This window comes from Protobothrops mucrosquamatus, unplaced genomic scaffold, assembly GCF_001527695.2.
Source record: "Protobothrops mucrosquamatus isolate PMUCROS unplaced genomic scaffold, P.Mucros_1.0 scaffold303, whole genome shotgun sequence".
Lineage (NCBI taxonomy): Eukaryota > Metazoa > Chordata > Lepidosauria > Squamata > Viperidae > Protobothrops > Protobothrops mucrosquamatus.
In genome coordinates, this window is record NW_015386645.1 from 997,013 (window position 1) to 1,005,394 (window position 8,382).

The window sequence follows — 8,382 nt, forward strand, 5'->3', positions numbered from 1 at the left end:
TTCATTTGATTTTTTTTCTTGGGATTTATGATTGGTTGTGTGTTCTAGAGATTCTAATGATTGGTCACCCTTCCCCCTCAATTTTAGTTTAAAGCCCTTCTAATGAGTTGGGCCAGTCTTTTTCCAAGTACATTTTCCCCTGTTTTTGAAAGAGTTCTTTGCATAGGAAATGCAAGCCATGGTCCACGAAACCAAAGTTTTCTTGGAGACACCAACCCTTTAGCCAGTGATTTATTTCTAGAATTCTTTTTCCCCTCAATGGGTGTTGGCCTTTTGTTGGGAGTACTGATGAGAATACTACTTGTGCTCCTAGCTCCTTAACTTTATTGCCTAGTTGCTTATAGTCTCTCAGTATTGTGCTAAGGTTCTTTGTTGTGTCATTCATCCCAATGTGAAGGAGTAGGAGAGGGTAGTAATCTGTGGACCTAATTATTTCTTTTAGGTTCTCAGCCACATCTTTGATTTTTGTTCCAGGGAGACAACATACCTCCCTGGATTGTATGTCCTGTCTGCAGATGGCTGATTACATTCCTTTGAGAATAGAATCTCTTATCACCAGCAATCACCTTCTTTTTTTGGGAGGGTGCAGTCTCAGGTGCTTTTCTGTTTGTGTCATGTGTGTTTGTTGATGTGTCTTTTTAAGGGACATTTGGTGTTCTTTCTTTGCTAGGTGTCTGCATGTTTTCTTTGAGGGGAGGTTGTGGGTCTGTGAATTTCTAGGGGAAGAAATCGATTGCTCAGTTTTAATGGGGCTGCTTCTGATTGGGTTAGATTGGGCAGTAAGGGTTTGTTAGATGTATACTGCTTCTTCCTTTGATTGTTGTGTTTCCTTCTATGTGTGACATGCCTCCATTTGTCTTCCTCCAAGGTTTATCTGTAGGGTCAAATCCTCTGGGAGCTATTTGTCCATTGTTTGGTTCAGTTTGGGTGTAGCTTTCTTGCGTAGGTTGGAGTTTGGCTAGAGTTGCCTCTAGATCCCTTACTTATTCCTCTAGTAGTTCACATAATTTACATTTAGTGCATGTATAATTTGGGGGTTCTTTGGGCATAAGCACATACATGGAATATGTATTGCATACCACAATAGTGTCTGTCACTTGTTCCATTAATTTGTTCTTTGAAAATCCCTCTTTTATGGTGGCTGGATGTGCTTAGCCATGCTTCTACCTTCTCTGTTCTAGGTAATTGTGCCTATTTTTTTCTATGTTATGTATTGCAAATCAAAATAGCATCGGTTTCTTTTTCCAAGAGCCTGCTGTGCTGTTGCCACTCACAGTCCCCAGCCTAATGGTCTGCTGCCATTCATAATCCCTGGTCTACTGGTCTACTGCCATCCACAGGCCCTGGTCTACTGCTATCTGAAGCACCTGGTCCACTGCTGTCCACAGCATCTGGTCCACTGCTGTCCTCAGGCCCTGGTCTACTGCTGTCTGAAGCACTCAGTCTACTGCCATCTGCAGGCCCTGGTCTGTTGTTGTTCACCTGGTCTTCTATGCTGCAGCGTTCCATTGTCCCACCAATAGCTCCAGATGGCTCCTGTTTAATGATCCATCATGCCAGTGTTCTGCTTCCTTCAGCAAACAGGGCTGTCTGGATGATTCACAGTAAGCTCTTCTCTTCTCTCCCTGACTGGCTCTCCTCCCTGCTCTACTGATATTTCAAAGAAAAGATACAGAAAAACTCTCTAGATTCTGAAATGAACTTGGAAAAGATTGTCACAGCTGCTGCTTAGTAGATCTGTCCCCAATCTCTGGGCCTGTTGTGAACCGGGCCGTGCAAGTGGCAGGAATGTGAGTTTCATCTGCATATATGTGGGATCTAAGTCATGAAAACAAAACCATCCTCTAATCCATGGAAATCATTTTTTTTTCCAAAATCAGCCTGTGGAGCCAGAATGTTGGGACTACTAGTTTTGATGCAACTATCTATGTCCTGCTAAATATAAAGGAATGTTTATGGAGGGAAAAAACTTCCTGTATTTTGGCTTCTGGTTTTGATGATGCAGCGTACAAGGGCAGGAAGATGGGGCTCCATCTTTTGTGTTTGATTTCACCCCGCTGGGGACCCTGGAGAGGGTTGAAAGTCGCCCCATAGAGGCAACAAGCAAGGAGAGGACCCTCATTGATCACGGGAGGGTGGTGGACCTTCTTTTTGATCTGAGGAAGCCCTTCAAACCAGCAGGTGAAAGACTGGCTACATTTGTGTAGCCAGTCAGAAGCTTCTGACAACGGAAGACAATAAGCACTAACTAGCAACCTTTCAGCAATGTGGATGAAACTGGATGAGAGTCTATCCTCTCTTTATGACTCTAAGACTTCTTCCTGGAAAAAACTGTCCAAAGCACCCTCTCCAAAGAGAGAGAGAAGGGGAATTTCCACCCCATTCCCTCAGGAAAAGAAAAGCAGTGAACTAATTAGTTGGGGGAAACAGAAAATTGCAAGATTAATTTGGAATTAATGCACATATATGGCTTTGAAATTTGGGGACTAAAAGTGTTTTTGAGACCTTTTTTAAAAAAAAAGATTTGAAAAACTTATGATATAAGTTTGGATTTTTTACAGATAAGCAAAAAAAACCCCAAATATCAGACAGAAAAGACAGAATTGCAGATAGTTAAAAAAGTTAGATAGCTGGGGATACAGTTAATGGCAAGATGTTCAACGATAAAAGAAGATAATTATACAAAATTATTGACTCAAATAAAACTGGATTTGGAAAAATGAAAAAATTTGCAGTTGTCAATATTAGAAAGAATTGCCACAGTGAAAATGAATTTACTACTGAAAATTTTATTTCTATTTCAAACAATACCTATAAAATTGGAGAATTTTTTTTTGAAGATTTGAACTAACTAATTTTGAAATTTATTTGGCAAGGAACGAAAGCTAGAATTAAGTGGAAATTGTTACAAAATGCCAAGGAAAATGGAGGAATTGGCCTACTGGAGTAGGTTCTATATTATCAAGCATCTGTATTAACATGGGTAAAAGAATGGATAATTCTTAAAAACAAAAGATTGTTATATCTGGAGGGGCATGATTTACAATTGGGGTGGCACGCTTTCTTATGGTATGGGAAAAATAGAGTTCATAAATATTTCCAAAATATAAAAAGTAAAATATATTTTAAAATTCCAGGGTGGTTGTCAACAATGGAAGCATTTGTACACCCAAATTTAGTGGACTTGGAAAAAATCTGGACATATAGAGACATTCTAAACTCTGAAGGAAATTTAAAATCTAAACAAGAAATGGAAAATCAAGGTATCAACCTAACATGGTGGACACATTGACAATTGCAAACTAGATATGAGAAAGATGTTAAAATGTATGGATTTGATAAGGACATTGTTTGATAAGACATTGTTGACTTCGGACGAAAAATTAGTTAAGAAAATGCATAATTTTATATTAACTTTAGAAATGGAAGGTGAACAAGTCAAAGAAACAATGATAAGATGGGCAAATGTTTTTGGTTATAATATAGAATTTAAAAAATGGCAAAGTTTATGGGAAAGAAACTATAAATAGACAATGTCAACTTCCTATAAAGAAAACTTATATAAAATGTTTTATAGATGGCACTTGCCACCAGCAAGATTAGGAAAAATGTTTAAAAATATGTCAGATAGATGTTGGAAATGTAAACATAAGTCAGGCACGTATTATCATGTTNTCACAACAGAAGCAATAATTATATTTGTGCAGTACTGGAAAAATGAAGAAATACCATCAGATGAAGAAATAATTAAAAAAATACTAGAATGCACAGAGATGGGCAGATTGACTATGAGACTGAAGGAAAAAAAATAAATGGACTATTATCAAACCTGGGAGTTATTTTACCACTGGCTGGAGGAAAGAAGAAAGGATTAGGAATTAAATATGTATTAGCATGTAAACTCAGACAGCATGTTGGTTGAAAAAATTATTACTGTATGTATGGAAAAAATGAATAAAAAAATAAGTTTGGATTTTAAAAACTGGAAAATGGCACTAATGACATCTAGTGGTGAAGTATGGTATTACAATTTGTTATGCCTAAAGGAAACTTGGCTTGAAGCCCAGATTTAGTTGACTCTTGCTGTTGGTCCTTGGAAACTTTCACTTTTGAAGACTGCAGCTGGGAAAAGGGAAAACTTTGGGCTGCTTATTGGTGTAGCAGAGATGCTGAACTATTTTGAAACCGGCTTGCCTGAACTACAAATATAAATATTAACTAACTTTCAGAGCTGTGTTGTGGAACTATTTCCCTGCAGGAGAAACACACTTCATTGCTTGAGATGATGGAATATTTGGGATTATAAATCTTTGATTGATGAACAATTTTTATTATAAAGACCACCTACAAAAAATGAAATGAATGTCCCATACTCATCTTTAAATGGTAAAAAAACATCTCTAACACCTGTACCCAAAGTCTTCAGTTTGATATACCACCAAGAAAATATGGATGAAGATCAGAAAAAAATTCTCTCCAGTTGAAATCAATACAAGAGACTATTGCTTTAACTCATGATGAGACTAGAAATAACACAAAGGAGATAAAAGAACATTTTTCTAATCTAAATTTACAAACCCAGAACATGACTACAAAGAAGGAACTAGCAACCCAGAAAAATAGAAGGAAAACTAGAGGAACCAGATCCAAAGATGGAGGACCTTAAAAGAAGGAATTAAGTGACAGATTCAGATACTGAAGAACTAGAAGATGGAGTGATAATATTGGAAATGGAAAAGACATCTTACCAATCAAGAATTCAGGACACATTTGAGGAAAAGGAAGATGAACTGATTGAATGGAAGATAGAGCTGTTAGGAGAACTGTGGGGAATTGGAGAAGGAGGGAGGCTGTTTAATGAATATCAATGGGTTCATTCTTCCAAAAATACTTTAATCAAATGATCTTTTTTATACCAAACAATATACACAAAAACAGAGGAAAAATTACTTGATGATTCAAATGCAATAACTTAGAAAGTTGTTGGCAAAGGAAGAAAGCTTTCACTTTTGAAAGCTTCCTTCCTTCCGTGGTTTCGGGGGTGGAGTTTCATCAGTACGCAGATGACACCCAGTTGTACATCTCCACCCCGGACAGCCCCAACGATGCCGCGGAAGTGATGTCCCGGTGCCTGGAGGCCGTGCGAGTCTGGATGGGGAGGAACAGGCTTCGACTCAACCCGTCCAAGACCGAGTGGCTGTGGTTTCTGGCGTCACGCCATAGCCAGTTGGCTCCATCTCTGGCTATTGGGGGCGAGTCATTAGCTCCCACGGAGAGGGCCCGCAACCTGGGCGTCCTCCTGGATACTCGGCTGTCTTTAGACGATCATGTGATGGCCGTGGCCAGGGGGGCTTTTCATCAGGCTCGCCTGATATGCCAGTTGTGCCCCTTTCTGGATCGGGACGCCCTACACACGGTCACTCAAGCCCTCATTGTTTCCCGCCTGGACTATTGCAACGCTCTCTACATGGGGCTCCCCTTGAGGTGCACCTGGAGGCTCCAGCTAGTTCAGAATGCGGCCGCACGGGGGATTTTGGGGGTTTCTAGATACTCCCATGTAACACCTCTCCTGCACGAGCTGCACTGGCTGCCGGTGGCCTTCCGGGTGCGCTTCAAGGTGTTAGTAACAACTTTTAAAGCGCTCCATGGCAATGGACCTAGGTATTTGCAAGACCGCCTCCTACCAAATATCTCCCTTTGACCAGTCCGCTCCCACAGAGAGGGCCTCCTTAGGGTGCCGTCGTCCAGTCAATGCCGGCTGGCGACCCCCAGGGGGAGAGCCTTCTCTGTGGCAGCTCCTGCCCTCTGGAATGACCTACCCTCCAACCTACGTACAACTATGGACCTGCGCCTCTTCCGCCGAGCCTTGAAAACCCATCTATTCCATGTGGCCGGCCTGGCGTAGTTTTGATTGGGCTTTGCTAGGGGTTTTATATGGGGTATTTTAGAGCAGGCTTTTTATTCAATATTTATTGTGATTTTTATTATTGCCTGTTCACCGCCCTGAGTCCCGTAAGGAAGATAGGGCGGTATATACATTTAAATAATAAATAAATAAATAAATAAATAAAGCTAGAGTAAGACTGAAGAAAAGAGAGGTTTTGATCCATTAGATGGAATATTATATTATTAACTAGATGCTTGAACATGGTGGAGAATAGATAATTGCTAGAAATAGAAGTACTATCATAACTAAAAAGATAAGATTTGTAATTAGAATATTAGATTGTGGTATGAGAAGGGAAACAGGAAAACGCTAAGAAGTTTGAATAAAGAAAGGTTTTGGTTACCCAAATATAATTTATTTTGAAATTATAAACAATAGAGACATTTTGAACACTGATGGGAAATTATAATTTTTTAAAAAAGTGAAAACAGGATATTGATTGAACATATGGATATTAAGTGCAAATGCAATTAATATATGTTTTGGTTATAAAAGTTATATAAAACTGACATTGATATTATGAGAAAAATGTAACAAAGACGTTGATATTCAATTGTATATTTATTAATAACAATAAGAATTGTATTTGCCTAGTGTGGGAGCAAGACAAATATTTATTTATTTATTTGTTTTCATATTTCTTAACTGTTCATCTCCTTCAGAGAGTGGCTCTTAGTCGTTTACAATATAACCAATAAATTAAAATGAAAATCTGAATAATCTAAGATTAAAAATTATAACTTATAACTTATCAACTAAGAATGACATCACTTTTAAACAAGCTGACAAAGACAGGCAACTTAACAGGAATAAGGGCAATTACATGAAGGGAAACAGAGCCATTCCACAATACATTCTTCTTCCAATTTTTTCTTCTCACTTCCCACAAGAACATATTAGTTGAGACTTTCATGTTTCAAGGAGGACTAGAGTTGATGGTTTTCCAGTATAAAACCACTATCTTACCCACAACAACCAAATGAATCTCAAATATTCATATATATCGGGCAGTGGATATTCATGGGCATTTTCTTCTCTATTTTGAAAAAAAAAGTGGGTGTGAAGAATATTGGAAGGTTTGTTGTTTCCTTGTTTTACAACAGTGTTATGAAGCTTATGGGCTGCATTAAACATAGTCAGTCATTTTGAGAAGAGTGCACCTTATAATGTTAAAAATCCATTTTCAGACAGAATTCTCTCCTTGATTAGCTGTTCTCATTTATTCTGATTAGGGCACAGAATAATTATCTGAAGTTTCAAAGAAAAGATGCAGAAAAAGTCTATAGATTCTCAAATGAACTTGGAAGAGAATGTCACAGGTTAGATGGGCAGGATAGGCCTGTTTGGAACCGGGCCATGCAAGTGGTGGTGAGTTTCATCTGTGTATGTGAGGGATCTAGGTCATGAGAATGAAACTATCCCCTCCCCGCTGGTTAATGAAATACTTTTTTCCCCCAAACCAGCCCCTGGAGCCAAAAAGTTGGGACTGCAGATTTAGATGTGGCTCTGTATGTCCTGTTAATTATAAAGGGATGTTTATGGAGGAAAAAAACTTTCTGTACTTTGAACAAGAGATTGCAGTCACATGAATTCTCTTTATATTTAGTTTCCAGGTACTCTCTAACTTCTTGGTTCTCTTCCTTTCATATTAGTTTCATGCAGAGCAAGAAAAATATTTATTTATTTTTTTCACATTTCTTAACCATTCATCTCCTTCAGAGAGTGGCTCTGAGCGGTGCACAATATAATAAATAAAATAAAATTAATATCAGAATAATTTAAGACTAAAAACTTAAAGAAGGTGCATTGTCTGTCATGATGTCATATAGACTGAGTGCAATTTATATTTGAATCTCTATATGATTATGCACAAACGAAAAAAAAGCCCTATTGGGCGAAAGTAACCAAGTTGTTTCATTCAAGGGATTGGGACAAATTATCAGCTTCATTTCTTTATAAGTTGCTCTTTCTTATTCAAATCAGGCCTCAGAATAATGATATAGCACTTGGGGGAAAAGATACATCCCAGTAATCCAGCTGCTGAAGCCAAAATAGAGAAGATCTCTACAGCAACCACATATTTCCCCTTTGTACTCAAATAAGTGGGAACAAATGACACCCAGACGCTACAAAAGACCAACATGCTGAAAGTGATAAATTTGGCTTCGTTGAAGCTATCAGGTAAATTCCTGGCTAGGAAGGCCACTGTGAAAGTGACAGCAGTCAACAGCCCCATAAAGCCTAGGACAGTATAAAACATTGTGGTTGAACCTTCATTACATTCCAGGACAATTTCTTCAGACATGGAATGCATGTCTGAATCTGGAAATGGGGGAGAAATTGCCAACCACAGTACACAAATGGTGAACTGAGCCATGAAAACAGAGAGGACAATAGTGTTGGCCATCCTTCTCCCCACCCATTTCCTCATGTTG